The following is a 22,683-nucleotide window of genomic DNA, read 5'->3' on the forward strand; positions in this document are numbered from 1 at the left end:
CGATTTCCCCATTGTTTTCCCGTCGATTTCGTGCCGTACCACCGAAGCCTACGAGCACCGAGCTCCGTAGTCCGCCATGGTCGTCGAAGCGCTTGCTGCCAAGCTTCCCCCACCTAGTCGTCCTCCCCATCGCTCTCTTAGTGCTCTAATGAGTCCGCCTAGTCTCTTGACCTGCTCAAAAGTGACTCTTAGCTCCATGCCCATTTGACCCGTGCTCCGGCCGCCGTCCCGCTCGATGCTGCGCTACAACTGCTGCTCTCGGTCTCTCCGGGCCACGCCCTGGCCGCGCGCCATGCCCGTCGGCCGCACTCGGCTCGCCTACTGCCTCTTGCGCGTGTCTCTGTTGCCGCCTCCCACTGCTGTTCTGCTGCCGTTGCTACTTGCTCTGACTACCGCCGCTTGTTGCTGCTCACTTCTAGTGCTCTTGCCGTTGCCGCTGCTCCTAAGCGATGCGCCTGGCTGCTAGCTACCGCTGCTCCTAGATGCTACTGATTCCTGCTCCAGCCGCTGCGAGTTGCTGCTAATGCAGGGCCGGTCCTGAGATTTCAGGGGCCCGGGGCAAGACAATGCAGAGGGGCCCCAAGGCCATATTTGTTTCCTATTTCAAGTGCAAATAAGTACTCCTACTACTTATACAATAGAATTTCTGTTACCCAATCATCTTGATTGTCCAAGAAAATTGGGATCATAAATATTTACAGTAGCTCTTGTCAATCAACAATTATATATTTCGTATTATGCAAGTTCGTAACACTTTCATGGCTACTAAAATATCATCATATAATTTTTACAAGGTTGTTCTTCGATGGTAACTAAAGGTAATTCCTCGGAATTCCTAGAGGTAGAAGTAGTTATATATGTTTAGAAAAATGTCAATATGTCCTTTCTGGAACTCAATCAATTCGTATGCATGTTTTCCTTTCTGCCCTATTATGGATTCTAGCTATGTTTCTACATTAACAACAGATCTTGCTAATTAACACCCAAACATATGATACAAGTAACTAAGAACAAATGCTAAGAAAGGCATGGAACAAGGTACCTGGGTGGCTAGAAAATTAGAAATTGCAATATTTTGCCGCTGCTTACGAGTCACGAAAAAAAATTAGAGTTTCACTTTTCTAATCCCAAGCAACACAAGAAATAGGAGTATGAAGAGGACAGATGTACGAGGATGAATTTCTTCGAACAGATGAACGGTCTGAGAAGACTAATGAAATAGGGGATTTGTGTTCAAAATGATGATGAGATCGACTGGAATCAGGAAAATCACTAATCTCGCCCAGCAGCCAAAAACACAATTGGAAGAAGCGGGCGGGGCCCCATAGACCTTGGCATGGTTGATTTGTTGCCAAATTGAGGGGCAGGAGTAGTAGGCAAGAAGTCCGCGGCGTACATCAAGCCTTGAAGTAATTGATCTGCTACGATTCCATTTTCCTTTTCTAAAATCATCAATCGATCGATCTACTATATGATAGGCCAAACATCACGTACAGAGTCATCGGAGGCCCCTTCCTAATCGGGGGCCCGGGGCGGCCGCCCCGTCCGCCCCCCTCAGGGCCGGTCCTGTGCTAATGGCCATGGCCGTGGCCATGTCCAAGCACATGTGGTGTTCGTGTGTAGGCACAACCACCACCGGCCGGCCGTGCAAATTATCTTAGGAGCTACATACTAGTTAGTTTAACTACTACTAGTCAATGACGGTGGCCCCCACCGCTAGCTAATCTAACTTAATTAATGTCTAGTTAACCATAGACAATGACATCCGGGACCCATAAGAACTATTCACTGGTTGACCTAGTCAACAGCTGACTATACTGTTGGCTTTGACCTGGCCCCACATGTCATTGACTGTGGCTGGCAACACACTAGGTGACAAAAGTGAACTTACAGTTTATATTTCGAAATTAATATTAATCCGGAAAATCATAAAACTTTAAAAATTCTAAGAAAATAAACTGTAACTCTGATGAAAAAACTTTGTACATGAAAGTTGCTCAGAACGACGAGACGAATCTGAATACGCAGTCCGTTTGTCAGCCACACGTCCCTAGCATAGCGAACATGCAACTTTCCCTCTCCGGTCCGCCTGTCCGAAAACGTGGAACACCGGGAATACTTTCCCGGATGTTTTCCCCCTTCGCCGATATCACTTATCCCTACGTTAGGTCACCTCTAGCACCGCGTATTGCCATGTTATGCTTTGTGATGCTTTGATTTCTCTGTTATTTATTGTGTTCCCCTTTGTTACTTCTTTCCGGTAGACCCCGAGACCGCTGTCGGTACCCTTGTGATCGACTACATCGACGACGAACCCTTCTTGCCAGAGCAACTAGGCAAGTCCCCCCCCCCTTTGATCAACCCGACATCGCCTACTCCTTCTCTCTACTGCTTGCATTAGAGTAGTGTAGCATGTTATTGCTTTCCGTTAATCCTATTCTGATGCATAGCCTGTCCTTGTTATTACTATTGTTACCTTTACCTGCAATCCTAAATGCTTAATATAGGATGCTAGTATTCCATCAGTGGCCCCACATTCTTGTCCGTCTGCTATGCTGTATTATTGGGCCGTGGTCACTTCGGGAGGTGATCACTGCTATATACATACTACACTATTATACATGATACATGGTGGTGACTAAAGTCGGGTCGGCTCGTAGAGTACCCGCAAGTGATTCCGATGTGGGGGCTGAAAGTACAGGTGGCTCTATCCCGGTAGAGGTGGGCCTGGGTTCCCAACGGCCCCCGACAGTTACTTTGTGGCGGAGCGACAGGGCAGGTTGAGACCACCTAGGTGAGAGGTGGGCCTGGCACTGGTCGGCGTCCGCGGTTACATCTATTAACACACTTAACGAGATCTTGGTATTTGATCTGAGTCTGGCCACTGGCCTATACGCACTAACCAACTATGCGGGAACAGTTATGGGCACTTGACGTCGAGCTATCAGCCGAAGCCTTCTTGACGTCAGCGACTGAGCGGCGCGCGCCGGATTGGACTGGAACGCATGCTCTTGTATTAGGGAGGCTAGGTCTGCTTACCGGCCGCGTTCGCAACGTGCAGGTGTGCAACAGGCGATGGGCCCAGGCCCCTGTGCCATAGGATTTAGACCGGTGTGCTGACCTCTCTGTTGTGCCTAGGTGGGGCTGCAGCGTGTTGATCTTCCGAGGCCGGATATGACCCAGAAAAGTGTGTACGGTCAAAGGGGGTCGAGCGTGTTGGGAAATGTGGTGCACCCCTACAGGGAAGTTTATCTATTCGAATAGCCGTGTCCCTCGGTTAAAGGACGACTCGGAGTTGTACCTTGACCTTATGACAACTAGAACCGGATACTTAATAAAACACACCCTTCCAAGTGACAGATACAACCCGGTGATCGCTCTCTAACAGAGCGACAAGGAGAGGATCACCGGGTAGGATTATGCTATGCGATGATACTTGGTTAACTTTCCATCTACTCTCTTCTACTGCTTCAAGATGGAGGCTGCCAGAAGCGTAGTCTTCGATAGGACTAGCCATCCCCCTCTTATTCTGGCATTCTGCAGTTCAGTCCACAGATGCTACCCTTTTCATTGATACCAATGCATATGTAGTGTAGATCCTTGCTTGCGAGTACTTTAGATGAGTACTGACGGTTTCTTTGCTCCCCCCTTTTCCCCTTTCTATACCCGATTGTTGCGACCAGACGACGGAGTCCAGGAGCCAGACACCACCGTCGACGACGACTCCTACTACATTGGAGGTGCCTACTACTACGTGCAGGCCGCTGACGACGACTAGGAGTAGTTCAGGAGGATCCCAGGCAGGAGGCATGTGCCTCTTTCGATCTGTATCCCCAGTTTGTGCTAGCCTTCTTAAGGCCAACTTGTTTAACTTACGTCTGTACTCAGATATTGTTGCTTCCACTGACTCGTCTATGATCGAGCTCTTGTATTCGAGCCCTCGAGGCCCCTGGCTTATAATATGATGCTTGTATGACTTATTTTAATTTAGAGTTGTGTTGTGATATCTTCCCATGAGTCCCTGATCTTGATCGTACACGTTTGCGTGTATGATTAGTGTACGATTGAATCGGGGGCGTCACACTCACCAACGGTGCCAAAATCAAGAGTGTCTTTAGCTGGCTAATTACAGATATATATGTTTTTTTGAAAGATCCAGCAATTGCTGGCCTTTTAATGAATTTGAGATTTGTTGAAGTAATATACAGGTACCCCTTCCTGAACTAAAGACATCGATGTACAGTAACCATGAGAACTAGCAACAGTAGTGTATTTACATGAACTGGACTTGAGGCTCGAGGAGTGCAATTAGTCAAGACACAATTGTATATTTGAATGAAAAAACTCTAGCAGTGAAGGAGATTTGATTTGTAGTGCCGAGTTGATCATGTATCAAAAGAAAAACTTAAGTTTTTGTTGGCAAGTACGATCCCAAATCCAATTAAAATGTGGGATGTCAACATGATAGGCAAAATTAGTTAGCGTTTAAGCAATGTCAAATTGCATTCTGAAATTTGTAGCCTTTGATATTTGTATATCGTTTCAAGGTATACGCCGGTCTCTGCAACAACCCATGCACACATCCATATTTTTACTAAGGCGATAGGCTAGGCGGCAGCTCGCTCCTGCACCGCTGGCCACCGGCTGTAGGCTAGGCTCCCGCTCGCTCTTGCGCCGTCGGCCACTCCGGCCCCGGCCGCCACCGGCTATAGGTTCAATGCCCCCTCTCTCGCCCCTTCCCGCTGATGGTGGTGAAGGAAATATGCCCTAGAGGCAATAATAAAGTTATTATTTTTTCCTTATTTCATGATAAATGTTTATTATTCATGCTAGAATTGTATTAACCGGAAACATAATACATGTGTGAATACATAGACAAACAAAGTGTCACTAGTATGCCTCTACTTGACTAGCTCATTAATCAAAGATGGTTATGTTTCCTAACCATAGACATGTGTTGTCATTTGATTAACGGGATCACATCATTAGGAGAATGATGTGATTGACTTGACCCATTCCGTTAGCTTAGCACTCGATCGTTTAGTATGTTGCTATTACTTTCTTCATGACTTATACATGTTCCTATGCCTATGAGATTATGCAACTCCCGTTTACCGGAGGAACACTTTGTGTGCTACCAAATGTCACAACGTAACTGGGTGATTATAAAGGAGCTCTACAGGTGTCTCCAAAGGTGAATGTTGGGTTGGCGTATTTCGAGATTAGGATTTGTCACTCCGATTGTCGGAGAGGTATCTCTGGGCCCTCTCGGTAATGCACATCACATAAGCCTTGCAAGCATTACAACTAATGAGTTAGTTGCAAGATGATGTATTATGAAACGAGTAAAGAGACTTTCCGGTAACGAGATTGAACTAGGTATTGAGATACCGACGATCGAATCTCGGGCAAGTAACATACCAATGACAAAGGGAACAACGTATGTTGTTATGCGGTCTGACCGATAAAGATCTTCGTAGAATATGTGGGAGCCAATATGAGCATCCAGGTTCCGCTATTGGTTATTGACCGGAGACGTGTCTCGGTCATGTCTACATTGTTCTCGAACCCGTAGGGTCCGCACGCTTAAGGTTTTGATGACAGTTATATTATGAGTTTATGAGTTTTGATGTACCGAAGGAGTTCAGAGTCCCGGATGAGATCGGGGACATGACGAGGAGTCTCGAAATGGCCGAGACGTAAAAATCGATATATTGGACGACTATATTCGGACATCGGAAAGGTTCCGAGTGATTCGAGTATTTTTCGGAGTACCGGAGAGTTACGGGAACTCACCGGGGAGTATATGGGCCTTATTAGGCTTTAGGGGAAAGAGATAGGAGAGGTTGGGAGCCCCCCAAGGCCTAGTCCGAATTGGACTAGGGGGAAGGGCTGCGCCCCCTCCTTCCTTCTCTTCTCCTTTCCCTTGCCTTGACTCCTACTCCTACTACATGGAAGGACTCCTAGTTGGACTAGGAAAGGGGGAATCCTACTCCCGGTGGGAGTAGGACTCCCCTAGGCGCGCCATAGAGAGGGCCGGCCCTCCCCTCCTCCACTCCTTTATATACGGGGGCAGGGGGCACCCCGTAGACACACAAGTTGATCCACGTGATCATATTCTTAGCCGTGTGCGGTGCCCCCTTCCATCATAATCCTCGATAATATTGTAGCGGTGCTTAGGCGAAGCCCTGCGACGGTAGTACATCAAGATCGTCACCATGCCGTCGTGCTGACGAAACTCTTCCCCGACACTTTGCTGGATCGGAGTCCGGGGATCATCATCGAGCTGAACGTGTGCTAGAACTCGGAGGTGCCGTAGTTTCGGTGCTTGATCGGTCGGGCCGTGAAGACGTACGACTACATCAACCGCGTTGTCATAACGCTTCCGCTGTCGGTCTACAAGGGTACGTAGATCACACTCTCCCCTCGTTGCTATGCATCACCATGATCTTGCGTGTGCGTAGGAAATTTTTTGAAATTACTACGTTCCCCAACAGGTGGTGCGGGTCCGCCTGACGCACGCGGCGACGTGCGCCCAACGCGCTCTTCGGTCTGCGTGCCTACCTCGAGAGATGAGGCTCTACTCTCCCTCGCGTCAGCCGACGGCCTTCGCCGTGCGCTCAGGCTGCGCTTGGGCTTCCTCTCCGCCTCAACCCCGGACATGCTTCGCCGGCGGCCGCTCGACAATGAAGGGCCTGCACTGCGGCTCCCTGGTGATGCTTTACTACAGTACTGCCTCACCTTCTTCGCTTCCACGGTATGTCATCCTCTTACCCCCGCCACGCCGGCGGAACCGCGAGCGAGGGTCTGGATCAAGATCTTGCTACCCTTGCCACCATCATCGCCGGCGGCGGTTCACTCCCTGCTCAAGGCCTGGTTAGGCTCTTCCTCTGAGTCTCCTATGATTACTCAGTTAAGTCCCTGTTTATTCTCGGTTAACGTGGCAAATGATTCAGCGACTAAGTTCGTTGTCTCGCTCGAAGGCATCAATTTCAAAAACCTCGTCGTATCCTTCCATGCAAGCCTACTAGCCACCAAGCATTCTCACACCGCTCTCTTCGCTGCTCCCGCTGCTTCGCCACTAGCTGCCACCACCCCTGTTGTGTTTCCACCTCCTCCACATCCCGCCATTTTTCAAAACCACTTTGCTATGCTCTCTGCTACGCGTGCTCTGCCTCCGGTGCATGCATGCACACGATCTGCGTGCCACCCCATTGGTTGCTCTCCAACCAATCTGGATTTGGTGACGCTCCCGCGTGTCAACTCCTCCTCTGTTGCGGATCACCCCCCCGCCTATCCCATCGCAAGCCGCCATGCAACTAAGGTCCCCACGAGAGAATCAGCTTCCCACAAGTCAACTTCGCGCTCCCCCATACCGCTCCTCGTTCTCATGCGAGGAAAGCTCGTCCTCGGCCTCTCCTCCTGGACTGCTCCGTGCCCAGTCTTCTGCCTCTGCCGGCCCCACCGCTACAATCCACCTCATGGGACATGCATTATCTTCGGCATAAACTAGGATCCAGCCAACCGTTACCTCCCACCACCAGGACGTGGGCTACTCGGCAGCATAGACCAGCTATCGCTCTAGACTGCCTGGCCCCTGGCATTTCGCCGCTGCCCCAGTCCGCTCCTGCTTGGCCGGTTCCCCCCGTCCCATCCCAGGCGCTACCTGCCATCACGCCCAACCCGGAGCTCCTATTACAGATTTTTATTTCACGCCACCCGAGGGCTCCGCGGCTCTGCCTCCTCGCCTGCCGCGCTCCCACGCCGGCTGCGTGCCTGGAAAATCTTTTGCCCATGCCCTCCTCTCTCCCCCTTATAGCATGTAGAACCACACCTCGCCTCCCAAACGCTCCTCCCCTCGGACAAAGAATCAAAACTTCATGAGGCGTTGCCAGCGCTACCTAGCTCTTGACCATAAGGTCGCTACATGTAGGGATCCTATCCATTGCCGTCGGTGCTGGATCACGGGGCACACCCAAAGGTTTTGCCACGCTATATTACAACCCCCAGCCCTCCCCCCTCTCCCACACACTCATCTCCTCCTTCCTCCCCTAGCCACTCCAACCCTAGTCCTCCAAGCTCTCCCACGCCACCTCCACCTCCTCCCCTCACTCCCATGGCGGATTTCATCCCGCTCGACCTCAACTCCCCCGCCTCCGATTCCGCAGCCAACCGCCAGCCCTCTCCCATGACCTCCCACCCCACCCCCTTCCTGCTTGCGCCTCCCCCGAGCCAGTAGCCAGTTTAGAGGAGGGTGCCGAGGGGGTCGAAGAGGAGGAAGAAGAATATCCCAACGAAGTTGAGTTCGAGTCAGGGGAGGAATCTTCGGACTCGGGTGCCATCCCGCCTCTGTCCCCCCCTCTCCTCCGCGCCACCGCAGAAATTACGCCAATGTTTTCATGCCTTTTGTCCCAATCAAACACTTTCAAAACCTATCCTATAACTATGTCAACCCTCCCCACCCTTCACCTCATGCTTGCGTTCACCAGGCCCTGCAAACGGGCGCGAGCGACCCGCGGGTTGCTCTCCGTGCTTCCTCCCATGGAGCCAGTTTAGTGATCTTTGGCTCCGCCTATGAACGCGAGCTCTGTATTCTCAATGGCCCCTTCAACTGCCCAGTGAACACTGTAGAGCTTATCCGCCATGAGGACACTGACAACCGCTTCCTTTTTCGCCTTGGCACTATTGCAGCTCTGAACACTGAGGATTTCCCCCTTGAATACTGGTTCGCCCCAAACATAGTCAACTCTGTTGTCCCCTTTGCGAGCCCCATTGAGATCGGCCCGGTGTGCCTCACCGGGATGGACTACTCTGTTGTTCTCATCTCTGTCAAAGCTAGGAGCCTCACCGACGTGCCGCACTCGATCCCGGTCCATGGCTTCTCTGGCCTTGGTGCCATTGCCACCGTTCTTGTCATCCGTTCAGAGTAGCTCCCACCCGACCCTGCTTTCCCTGTCTCTGACTCCGGCGATGATTTCTTTGGTGGTGGGGGCTACAGTGGCGATGGAGACGGCGGTGACAGCGACTTCCCTGCTGGGATGGATCCCGCCCTTGCGCCACCTCCTCCTCCCCCAACTGACGCGGGGCACTGCGACAGGGTGGTCCAGCTGCCGGGCGGCCTAACCATGATGGCTAGTCACAAGCCCATGGTTTGGGCTATGCCCCTGGACGCTCGCCCGAAGAAGGTGGAGATCAAGCTATACGCCGGCTTCTACGACGTTCATGTCACCGGTGAGAATGACGAGCGTGGCTTCTACCGCATCCCAATGTGTCCGACGGGCTCCCCCTAACTCATCGTCACCAACCTTGCCTCCTGCTCCATTGGCTTCCTGGACATGGTGGCCACGGTGGGCGCCGGCCGCATGCCGCTCACCGACGTCTTGGTGTTCTGCTAAGACATCCGTGGTCATGGCTTCAGAAACGTCCTCACCGGCGCCGACAAGGTCTCTGCTGCCATCGACCACTTTGACAGCGGCAGCCTGGACCCCATGCTGGCGGACGGTGTCATGGCGTTCCAGGACGCCTCTTCTGCTATGGTGGCTTTGCCACCACCGTCGCCCGCTGCCTTTCCTTCCATGCCGCCGCGCGCTGCTTTTCCAGCCATAATCTACTCCAGGCGTAGTGCCCGTCTCAAGCAAGCGAAAAACCCTAACCGCTTGACCATGCTGGAGAAGGCTAAGCTGCGGAAGAAACTTCAGCGCGAGGGGTCCAGCACAGCCCCTGACGCACTGATCCCAGTCGTGGAACTGATGGAGTTGGCTGCGGATAGCGGGCCCCCTCTGCCTCGAAAGGACGTGCTTCAGTTCGCCAACGCATGCGGGGTCAGTGAGATCGACCTCCACAAGGTGGCCCCGATCAACGACGATGTGTGACATCGACATGTACACCTGCGGTTCCATCCCTGGATGCTCTCGGCCTCTCGCTAATCTTGAACTAGGCTCCCCTTTTAGTTTTAGCCTTAGTTTCTTTGGAGGGCATCTGGCGGCCTACCTGCTACCCCGAGTTATTTTTTTCCTCTTCTCTTATTTAGGTTTCTACTATCTGCCTGCGCTAGGCTCGCTGGCCTCTAGGGTCAACCTCTATTCGGTGTCTATCTCTACTTTTTGCCTCGGGTCCTCGCTCTTTGCTCTATTGTATCCGACTATTCCCAATGAATAGACACCTACGTATTCTATCTTGGAACGTCAGTGGTCTGGGTCGCCCGGACAAATGTAATGATGTGAACTCGGCTTTGTTAAGCAACCCCTCTGCGGTTATTTGTTTGCAAGAGGCCAAACTCCAGGACGTAGACACTTTTAAAGCCTCCACCTTTCTCCCGCCTTTGTCTATGAATTTTAACTTCTGTCCATCTCATGGAGCCTCGGGTGGGCTGCTCATGTCTTGGGACAACGACTCCGTCATTTGCACTAAAACTCATTCTGACATCTTCTCACTAACATGCTAGTTCGAGTTCAGGGCGACTGACTGCTCCTTTGTGGCCACTAATGTTTATGACCCTTGTGATCACTCGCTAAAGCCTGTTTTCCTCAACTCCCTATCTACTCTCAAGACGATGATCACCGGCACCTGGACTATCATCGGCGACTTTAACTTGACTCTCCACCCTTCCGAGAGATCGAACGCGAATTTTAATCACGCCGAGGCAATGCTATTTTCTTCCACGATTCATTTGTTGCAGCTGCAAGATCTCCCTCTACTCGAACGCATATACACTTGCTCCAATCAACAAGACAATCCCATTTTGGTTAAGCTAGACTGCGCCTTAATCAACGTACTTTGGTCCCAATCCTTCCCGGACTCCTCGCTAATATCTTGCTCTCAGACTACCTCCGAACAAGTGCCTATCTGCCTGTCGGCATCCACGTCGATACCTAAGTCTAGGGTGTTCCGCTTGAACAACAACTTACTACACCACCCCCTTTTCCAAGACTTGGTGAAGAAAAACTGGTCTAGCGTCAACCACGGCCACCTGGACCCTGCGGGCAAGATTTGCCTTAAAATTAAGAGGACTAGATGCATGGCTAAACAATGGGCTTTCAACGCAAAATCTCCCAAAACCATTGCAAAAAACTTCTCAACCACCATCACTTTTTTGGACAAACTAGAGGAGTTTCAACTTCGCGTAGCGGTCAAGCTCTCCCTTCACCGCCACAATTAAATTTTGTCCATCTATTGGAGTCAGCGTGCAAAAATTAGGGAGTGCACTCTTGGAGACGAAAACTTCGCTTACCTGCACACCTGCGCCTCTGTCAGATTCCGCAAGAAACAGATCAAGTCCCTGATGGTTGAGGGATCGAGCTTCTCTTCCCACAATCAGAAAGAAAAAAAATTCTACTTCACTTCTTCAAAAATCTGGTTGGAACCCCTGCCGCCTCCTCTATCAACTTTGATCTACCTAGTCTCGTCGCCTCGTCTGCCCTCTCCTCCCTTGATGCGGCCAGTCTCATCCGGCCTTTCTCTCTATGCGAAATCAAATCCGCTCTTTGGGGCATGAATGACAACGCCAGCCTGGGACCGGATGGCTTGGGCCCTGCCTTCTTTAAAGCCAACTAGGATTTGGTAAAAAATGACCTTCTCAGTCTGCTACACATGTTCCACAGCTGCTCCACGGATCTTAAACGGATCAACAAAGCCTTCATAGTTCTCATCCCCAAGAAAATTGGCGCCAATGAACCAGGGAGCTATTGCCCTGTGTCCCTGCAAAATTGTGTTATAAAAATCACATCCAAATGCCTCTCTATCTTGGGATACCATTGCGGCCGTCTTGCAGGCGAAAGGTCCCCCCCCACTTTGGTGCTCCTGGATAGAGCAACTAAATAGATCGAGCCAATCCTCTGTGCTCCTAAATGGGACCTTGGGCCCTGGTTTCACTGCAAAAAAGGACTGCGCCAGGGCGACTCCATGTCTCCGTACCTATTTATCCTCATCGCCGACATTCTTCAGCATCTTATTCTGCACGCATTGGCTTCGGGGCTCCTTCACCACCCTCTGAACAGCTCTCTCCCATTCCCGTTCCTTCAGTACACCGATGATACTCTAATTATCCTTAAGGCTAGCTTGGAGCAATTAACTCATGTTAAATCAATTCTACTAGAATTCTCGGCCGCCACGGGGCTCCAAATAAATTTTCACAAGAGCACCTTTGCCCCTATTCATGTGGATGATGCTCTCGCCTCCTCTATGGCTGCGGTGCTGGGCTGCCCTGTGGCCTCCTTCCCTCAAAGCTACCTGGGCATCCCTCTATCCACTCACAAGCTTAACCTATCGGTTTTTTATTCATCAGAGACAAAGTGGATCGGCGACTCGCTGGTTGGCGGGGCCTGCTCCTATCCTTAGCCGGCAGGGCAATCCTAGTGCGGGCAGTCCTTTGTGCCCTCCCACTCTATGCAATGTCTGATCTTCTGCTTCCTTTAGGTACAATCCAGGCCATCGATAGTCGCTATCGGGCTTTCTTCTGGGCATGATAGGATACGATCTCTGGGGTCAGTGTAAGGTTGCGTGGGATGTGGTCTGTGCTCCCTTCTCTCATGGGGGTCTTGGGTTTCTGTCGTTGCATCAGTTCAACCCATGTTTTCTCCTCAAACAACTGCTCAAAATTCACTCACACTGCATAACCTCCGAGCCAAACGACCTGGCCTCCACCTACGGATGGAGCCACCATCGTGACCTTGGCGACCCAGCGCGTCTTGACACTGTTATCTCGCACGACATGGCAAAGGGTCTTCCTCTGCTCCGTGCTATCACCAGGGTAATCCCCGGCGATGGTCGCTCCACGGCATTCTGGCTAGACTTATGGATCCCTAACCACACCACCACTCTAGCAGTTCAGTTCCCGACCATTTTTCCCACACTCTTAGACCTAACGCTTCCATTGCAGCTGTTCTAGCCCACCCACAACTAAACACCTACCTCGCCCCACGACTCTTGCATGCTGCAGAGAGAGACCTCGAATCTATCCGCTCTATCCTCGCATGTTTTCCTTGAATGAACAGGTACCTGACCGGAGAATCAGCAGGCTCGAAGGTAAACCTCTGACCACGTCCTTCGCATACGGGGCACTATGGATGGACCGACCAGTGGATCCGATGGCGCCTGCAATCTGGAAGAACTATGCCCCAAACAAGTGCCGGCTGTTCCTATGGCTCGCACACAAAGACATGCTCTACACCAACGAACGAAGATTCAGGAGGGGCATTGTGACTACGTCCTCTTGCCCCTTCTGCAACAACTCCGAGTCTATCAACCACCTGCTTGTCACGTGCACCCAAACTCATCAGGTTTGGGCTGAGCTCAACTCTCTCTGCCATACTACGCCCAACTCCATCGCAACCTCCTGGGGCTCACTGATGAATGACAAAGTCCGATCTACGGTGATCATCGCTATCCTGTGGAATATCTGGAAGCAAAGAAATGCGCAAGTGTTCAGAGCTGAAATACAGGATGTGTACAAGCTGCTCCGCGCCTGCGCGAACGATCTCATGTATGGTCTAGTAGATGGTCCTCCGAGCTAAAGAGGTCTCTTCTCCTAGAGTGGAGATCAATGATGTTGCTCTTAGCTGGGAGAATGTAGCTTTTCTGTTTTTTCACCATCCCCCATCCCTCCTCCCCCCCTTCTCACCTTGTACCTCCTCTTCACCTGGTTGTAAGATTCACGTTGATTTAATATATTCGCTCAGGCCGGCGTAAGCCCGCCGTTGCAGCGTAAAAAAATATTTTTACTGAAAATAACAAAAGTAGTTCACCAGCGTCAACTAAATTGAAAGTAAAAAGACCACAGTCGGTTGGTAAAAAAGATTTACAAGACTCATCCTTCAGTTATTGAGTGCTTTACTTGATTCTGGAAGACCATTTTTGCATCTTAATTTGAGCCCTCTACTCTAGATTGCTCGGGACGAGTGGAAGCCACAGCTGCGAGTCTTTTGCCCTGATCTTGTTCCGCAGTTCCTTGAAAGATTCAGGTAAGACATGGTACTCGTGGAACATGAGCCCTTTGGTCCACTCACGAGGGTGGCAGAAGGTGAGGAGATGATCGGCAATGGTGAAGGGGAGCACCGAGGGTTGGATCCTCTCCTTCCCGTCGTGTATCTGGCGTTCCATCGCCAACTCCTCGGACCGCCTCCAACGGCCGGGATCAACGGCCGCCACCGAGCGCACTTGAAGAAGGTAGAAGGGCGTGGAGAAGTAGACGGAGTTGCTGCTCAGCGAAGGGAGGTCCCTGGCCGAGACGGACAGACATACGTCACCACCGAGAAACAGTGCACGGTCGCCGAGGCCGCTCACCGGCGTCAGCGTCGGGCGGCCGCCGTTGTTGTCCTCGTCATCAAAGTCCACCGCGAAGATCACGAATGTAAACAGTTGCCGCTCACTTGGGGTTACTCGACCCATGACATGCCGGACGACGAGCAGCATCCGTCCGGCGGACTCCACAAGGTGGAGGGTGTCACTGTAGCGCGGGAAGCGCACGACGCCCGACACCGTGGCGACCATGTTATCGAGTGTTGGTCCGGGAGGGTGCAGCTGCAGGATCTCCAGTGACGGCGGGTGTAAAGTGGTGGCGTAGAGCCTCCCTTGGAAGAGCAAGGTGTTCCGGATAGAGAGCTTCTCGTGGCGGCGGTGGAGGACCTCCCAATGGTCTGAGCCGGCCTCAGCGGCGACCACCACATTTCCGTTGGCGTTAGGGAACAGGACGCGATCGAGCTCGTTGACAGGTCCCTGCTGCTCCTGCATACGGCAGCCTCCATGTCCCGGAGAGAGCCCATGTCATCGACCTCCTCGTGATACATGGTTTTGAGGGACGGGAAGTCGACGGCGACGATGTTAGAAATTTAGGGTTTTACGGTCTACCCCCTAATTCATCTGCGCTTATCTGTGGTGCCGCTCACAATTCGCATATCTGAGGCTAGGGGGTAGGGACCTTCTCATACTGTCTTTCCAAAGAGTCCATCTCTTATACAGATAAGATTCCTAGTCTTTTCAACTAGTTTTCCGGGATAGACTCCAGACCAAATTACCTACCACGATCAAATTTGTCTGTTAACGGATTCTACCCGTTGTGTCCTCGGAGCACGCGCTTGTGAGCAACAGGCCATAATAGAGTGTAAATTCCTCTAATTATGTAGATCAACATTAGGGATGTAATCTAACTGTATGATCTAGCTCCTCCCGATTATCACTATACCCGGGTAGTCTTTCCAATATATATAGCATATTGTATTTCACTGATAATCGACCAACTTCCTTAAGCATATAATTTAAGTACGTTCCAACAAGTGATAATTCCAAGATAATCATGTAAAGTAATTCCATGCATAAATACATGTATAATTGCATAATGAGGTATTTTGAATATTAGTAATTCCTAGTAATTTGAATATAGTTGTAGGACACATAATTCCAACATCTCCCACTTGTCCAAAACGATCATTCAAATATCCGTAAGCCCATATTATTAACAAGCTTACCAAATACCTCCCGAGTAAGAAGCATAGTCAGGGGACTAGCAACCATATTAATACTAGGTAGAAAATCCAAAGAAATATACCTTCCCTCAATATGTTTGCTTGTTGTGACACTTAAGATCTCTAAAGACCTTCAGTTTCTGCCTAATAATTCCAGCATAGCTGTCCTCGGCACCTCGAGTATTATTTCCTCGAGTGTAATTCCACCTTTATAGGCACCTCGAGTAATTTGTTTCCTCAAGTGAAATTCCGCATCAATTATTTCCAGTCACATATATCGATAATTTGAATAATTCCACATTGAGTCAAAATATTTGATAACCATGTTGAATAATTTTTCAAAACCACATAAAAATCAAATCCAATCCGTAAATGAAGTTCCATAATTAACCATGTTTTGAACGAAATTCCTGACTTCGGTCAGTGAACCTGCACCATATTAGTACTATGAAAAAAATTGAATATGCGTACCTGGACTTATTTCTCATCTTGTAGATAGAGTAATGGCTTCCTCAATGTGTTTACCTTTAATATAAATTTCAGAATAAGTGGCAAGTTGTGATGCACTTTCCACAATCTTAAATGATGTGTGAGATTCCCTCAGCTGCTCGTCTTTCCTTCCACTGCTTGAATGCAGCATAAATTCCGGTAGCTAAGGTATGATAATATAATGAACATACATACGAATCACAGTACCATTTATTATTCCATTTTCCTTAGGTGTTCAAATATAATTCCTCACCGAGCATGATTCCCTTTTATCAAAGGTATTTTAACAGATTTGCAATTTTCCATAGAGAAACACTTCAAAATATTTTCTATGTATTTCAACTCGTAAAGCAATGTTTCAAATGTTCCTCGTATGAAATTTAAAAGATGACCAAGCTTTCACTTCCATCAATGTGACTTATCATTGCAAACAACAAAACAATGTTAACATATACAATAATAATGCAAAATACTTTACACTTACGTGTGTAGATGACCACCTTGCTTCATTTAGAAAACCATATGACCTTCTATTCCATTGATGTGAAGCTTGCTATAAGACCATACATTAATATACTCAATTAGCAAACCATGTCTTTAGTTCCTCTTTCCCAAAATTCCAGGAGAGTGAGTTTACATAAAGTATATTTCCCTCTCTATGAATAATTGAATAACAAGAGTGACATTATAATATTCCAGTGATCCAAATATCCTTACAAAAAAACACTTCTAGACATTAGTCTTGCGGTTATTTGGTATGATATTAAGTTCCCAAACTATAATCTTCCTCATTTGAGTTTATTCCTTCCCGCAATTCTTCCACCCATAGTTGACATTAATGAACAAACCTTCTTAAGAGAATTTAGTGATTCCTCTAAAACTTAGAGCGTCTTCCTCCAAAAAAACATAACAATTGTCAAGAGATGACATTCTAAGTTAATTCCTCCCACTTACCCTAAGCATGTTAGTGTCATGAGTTTCACTTGTAGTTTCCTTTGTGGTCAATATTATACTATAGTATGATTATTAATAATTCCACCCTTGATCATAAAAATGATTGTGTTCCTACTTTCCACCAGTATTCCTTTCCAGATAATTAAGGAAACACCCTTTGAATCACTAGAATAACCATGAAAAAATTCATGTTGTACGCTTTGTAATAACTGAGAATTTCATGCCAAAGTAGAAGATTTCCTTCCAGTCATAGTATGTAATGCTTCTTTCCAAGGAAACAAGGGAGTATACAAGACATTCAACTCCTCCATTCAATTGTGCAGTGTACGGTGTATTTCAATGGTGAATAGTTCCATGCTCTTTACATACAAATGATATATTCCTGAAGTGTATTTCCCCCACCAATCGGTTATTAAAATATGATATTATTTAATCAATTGATTTTTCCACTTCAGTATAACATGTGACCAACACAATAAAATCTTCCGACTTGTATTTTGAAAAGGTATAAACATAACCATATCAAGTGCAGTCATCAATGAATGCGGTAAAATAAATAATCAGACCTCTAGTGGGAGTGAAAAATAAATACCATAAGTATATATAAAAAGAACCCGATGTGAAGCACTTTCATGTTCATCCACCTTAATAAACAAGGTGTATTAAAAAAACATATATGCTTCACATGTACCATAGTCCTCCCAATAAAGTTTAAAATCCCAGAATCAATAAGCCTATTGATCTAGTTCCAAGATATGTGACCAAGTCGTTGATGATGTTGATAATAAGATTCCAAGCATGTGTTCCCATTGTCGATATTACTCCATATGGAGTTATCTTTGCCAAATATAAACAATTTGGTTTGCCAACTTCTAATGGACATCAAGAAAGATAGATCATTGTGTGAAAATCCAAAATGCACTAAGTTAACCATTGAGCAATATTTCCACTCTTCCTTTTCCAAATAGTATGTCATAATCAATAGATTCCAAGATAGAACAATAAATCAAATACATTCCCACTAAAGTTGCATAGAGTGTCCTATAACAATAATATTTTTCCTCCACAAGGGAGTTTCATGGTTTAATTTCCAATCCAAAGTACATCAATCTTCCTTTGAAATTGTTGCATGCCAATAAAGTTGCTATAGTATTAAAACAATGAATGATGTATATATATACCAACACCATAATCCAACTATTTGAAAGAGTACCAGTGCAAATATTATCATTAGACATACCGATAAATGAAGAGCCAATTTCCTTGTCCTTGGAGAGACTCTCATATTCCTCCATACACAAGTGATGCTCCATAAAAACACTTCTTTGAAATCCCTTTCCAGGTTATGTGTAATTTTCCGGACAATATTTCCACCATAGCAATTTTCACTATAATCATTTGCTCCGTGCAGTGCATCTTAAGTGTTTCCAAGAAGTAGACTTATTTTCCTTGTATGATGTACATGCAGTAGATTAACAATCAAACAAGTTAGTCCGTTAATCAACAATCTAATAAAATAAATAAACTAATACTAGGTACTACTCCCTCCATTTCAAAATATAGTGCGCCCGCGCTCCCCGAGGTCCAACTTTGACCATAAATTTAACCAACGAGACCAACTGCGGCGGGAGAAAAAAATTATATAATTGAAAACTTCTTTCAAATACGAATTCACTGATATAATTTTTGCTCCCGCCGCAATCGGTCTTGGTAGTTAAATTTACGATCAAAGTTGAAGCACGTAGTACATTGTGGAATGGAGGGAGTAGTTGGGATCCGTAATTTGCATCCCTGTCCTTGTAGCACGCATGCACAGGTGCATGTGGATCTTCCGGCCGTCCGATTGGCCGTACAGTTGGCTAGATGATAGGCTGTTTTTGATGATGTAGGTAGCGGCGGCAGCAGGCGTGGTAGAGACCTGCAGTTTCCGAGCAGTTGCTCGTTCGGCTTGCCAAGTCGTCGGGTGAAGATTTCGGAGCAGCGAGAACCTCATCAGGGCATAGGACTCGGTGATTACAAGGATGAAGAGGCGCCGGATTCCGTGTGTGGAGGTTTCGTCGACGGGATCCGTTGTCAGCTAGATTCCAAAGCAAGGCATTGGCAGCAATGCACATACTAGCCTGATCGATTCCTCTACAAGCCGTACGAAGCTAGGCTTGGTTTAATAATTTCCTTGATCCATGTGACCCAGAATAGCCATGCTTTTTGATTTCCTCGTTCCGAGTGCAAGGCAGAAGTATTAAAACAAGATGACCACGATCCGTGTGTGAGTTTAGAACAGATCAACCCAACACAAAACAACCTTAATCGATCCCTGTACCTGCACAATCGGGTGCGGCACGGCGGACGACCGCCAACAGAGTACGCTGTACGCGGCGGATTAGGATCGCGGTGAGGCAGATCTCGGCGGAGTAGCAGCGTAGAAACCTCAGTTTGGCTACTCGATGCAGCCAAACCAACGAGGCCTAGGGGCAGCACTCTCGTAGAGTTTGCAGCGGATGACGGACCACAAGCGACGACAGCGAGATGGCGCGCAGTGGAATCAGATGCGATCGGCGGCCATCACGACGGGGCAAATTTTCGTGTTTTGACCCTTTTCTAAAACCTATTCAAGATTTGACCCTAGTTTGAATTTTTTTTGAGATCTGACCCTTTTGCTACCGCCAGAGTCCATGGCGGTAGGGTCTAACAGCCTACCATCAGGGACTTTGGCGGTAGGAAATATCGCTACCGCCAATCGGGCTGGCGGTAGCCTGCACAACCCTACCGCCAATGTGCTTGGCGGTAGGCACGAGCACGCACTGTGTTCAATACTTAGGAGGTTTTTGGCGGTAGGGCATGCAACCCTACCGCCAGGGACCTTGGCGGTAGGCTGTTATACCTTACCGCCATGGTCCCTAACGGTAGCAAAAGGGTCAGATCTCGAATTTTTTTCAAACTAGGGTCAAATCTCGAATAGGGTTCAGAAAAGGGTCAAAATACGAAATTTAGCCTCACGACGGCAGGATCGGACTAGGGTTAGAGCGTGACCGAACCTTGCGCTGATGCAAATGTTATAAATTTAGGGTTTTGCGGTCTACCCCCTAATTCATCTGCGCTTATCCGTGGTGCCGTTCACAATTCGCATATCTGAGGCTAGGGGGTAGGGACCTTCTTATACTGTCTTTCCAAAGAGTCCATCTCTTATACACATAAGATTCCTAGTCTTTTCAACTAGTTTTCCGGGATGGACTCCAGACCAAATTACAACCACGATCAAATTTGTATGTTAATGGATTCTACCCGTTGTGTCCCTAGAGCAGGCGCTTGTGAGCAACACGCCATAATAGAGTGTAAATTCCTCTAATTATGTAGATCAACATTAGGGCTGTAATCTAACTATATGATCTAGCTCCTTCCGATTATCACTGTACCCGGGTATACTTTCCAATATATATAGCATATTGTATTCCACTGATAATCGACCGGTTTCCTTAAGCATATAACTTAAGTATGTTCCAAGAAGTGATAATTCCATGATAATCATGTAAAGTAATTCCATGCATAAATACATGGATAATTTCATAATGAGGTATTCTGAATATTAGTAATTCCTAGTAATTTGAATATAGTTGCAGGACACATAATTCCAACAAGCAAGAGTCAAGGGGTGGAGCACGCGGACGACGGTGGTGCTCTTGCGCAGGAGGACGAGAAGGCCGTCGCTGAAGCCGACGATCCGGTAGCCCCACAGCCCCGACAGGCGGACGCGCACGCGTCTGCCTGTGCGCGTGTGGAGTGATACACCCATTTTGCATCATGCTTTTATATCGATATTTATTGCATTATGGGCTGTTATTACACATTATGTCACAATACTTATGCATATTCTCTCTTATTTTACAAGGTTCACATGAAGAGGGAGAATGTCGGCAGCTGGGATTCTGGGCTAGAAAAGGAGCAAATATTAGAGATCTATTCTGCACAGCTCCAAAAGTCCTGAAACTTCACGGAAGACGTTTTCAGAATATATAAAAAATACTCAGCGGAAGAGATTCACCAGGGGGGCACACCCTGTCCACGAGGGTGGGGGCGCGCCCTATCCCCCTGGGCGCGCCCCCCTACCTCGTGGGCCCCCTGGTGGCCCTCCGGTGGCCATCTTCTGCTATATGAAGTCTTTCGATGGGAAAAAAATAGGAAGCCATCTTCTCGGACGAAACTCCGCCGCCATGAGGCGGAACCTTGGCGGATCCAATCTAGGGCTCCGGCAGAGCTGTTCTGCCGGGGAAACTTCCCTCCCGGAGGGGGAAATCATCACCATCGTCATCACCAACGCTCCTCTCATCAGCACCATATCCTCTCAAAACCCTAGTTCATCTCTTGTATCCTATTCGTGTCTCCAAGTCCGGGATTGGTGCTAGTAGGTTGCTAGTAGTGTTAATTACTCCTTGTAGTTGATGCTAGTTGGTTTAATTGGTGGAAGGTCATATGTTCAGATCATATATGCATATTAATACCCCTGAGATTATGAACATGTTTATGCTTTGTGAGTAGTTATGTTTGTTCCTGAGGACATGGGAGAAGTCTTGCTATTAGTAGTTATGTGAATTTGGTATTCGTTCGATATGTTGATGAGATGTATGTTGTCTCCCCTCTAGTGGTGTTATGTGAACGTCGACTACATGACACTTCACCATTATTTGGGCCTATAGGAAGGCATTGGGAAGTAATAAGTAGATGATGGGTTGCTAGAGTGACAGAAGCTTAAACCCTAGTTTATGCATTGCTTCGTAAGGGGCTGATTTGGATCCATATGTTTCATGCTATGGTTAGGTTTACCTTAATACTTTTGTTGTAGTTGCGGATGCTTGCAATAGAGGTTAATCATAAGTGGGATGCTTGTCCAAGTAAGGACAGTACCCAAGCACCGGTCCACCCACATATCAAATTATCGAAGTACCGAATGCGAATCATATGAATGTGATGAAAACTAGCTTGATGATATTCCCATGTGTCCTCGGGAGCGCTTTTCTCTATATAAGAGTTTGTCCAGACTTGTCCTTTGCTACAAAAAGGATTGGGCCACCTTGCTGCACTTTATTTACTTTTGTCACTTGTTACTCGTTACAAATTATCCTATCACAAAACTATCTGTTACCACTTGTTTCAGTACTTGCAGAGAATACCTTGCTGGAAACCGCTTATCATTTCCTTCTGCTCCTCGTTGGGTTCGACACTCTTACTTATCAAAAGGACTATGATAGATCCCCTATACTTGTGGGTCATCAAGACTCTTTTCTGGCGCCGTTGCCGGGGAGTGAAGCGCCTTTGGTAAGGAAAAATTTATATAGTGTGCTGAAATTTACTGTCACTTGTTACTATGGAAAGTAATCCTCCGAGGTGCTTGTTCGGGGTATCTTCGCCCCGACCAGTAGAGAAAAGAGTTGCTCCTCAACCTACTGAACCTACTGAAAATGAAAATGTCTGCTTTGAAATTCCTTCGGGCATGATAGAAAAACTGCTAGCTAATCCCTTTTTAGGAGATGGAACAAAACATCCTGATGAGCATCTAATATATGTGGATGAAGTTTGTGGATTATTTAAGCTTGTAGGTGTACCCGGAGATATTGTTAAGAAGAAGGTCTTCCCTTTATCTTTGAAGGGAGATGCATCGACATGGTATAGGCTATGTGATGATATGGGGTCTTGGAATTACAAACGATTGAAATTGGAATTTCATCAGAAGTTTTATCCTATGCATCTTGTTCGTCATGATCGCAATTATATATATAATTTTTGGCCT

The sequence above is a fragment of the Triticum urartu genome, chromosome 3 (genome assembly GCF_003073215.2).
Source record: "Triticum urartu cultivar G1812 chromosome 3, Tu2.1, whole genome shotgun sequence".
In the NCBI taxonomy this organism is placed as follows: domain Eukaryota; kingdom Viridiplantae; phylum Streptophyta; class Magnoliopsida; order Poales; family Poaceae; genus Triticum; species Triticum urartu.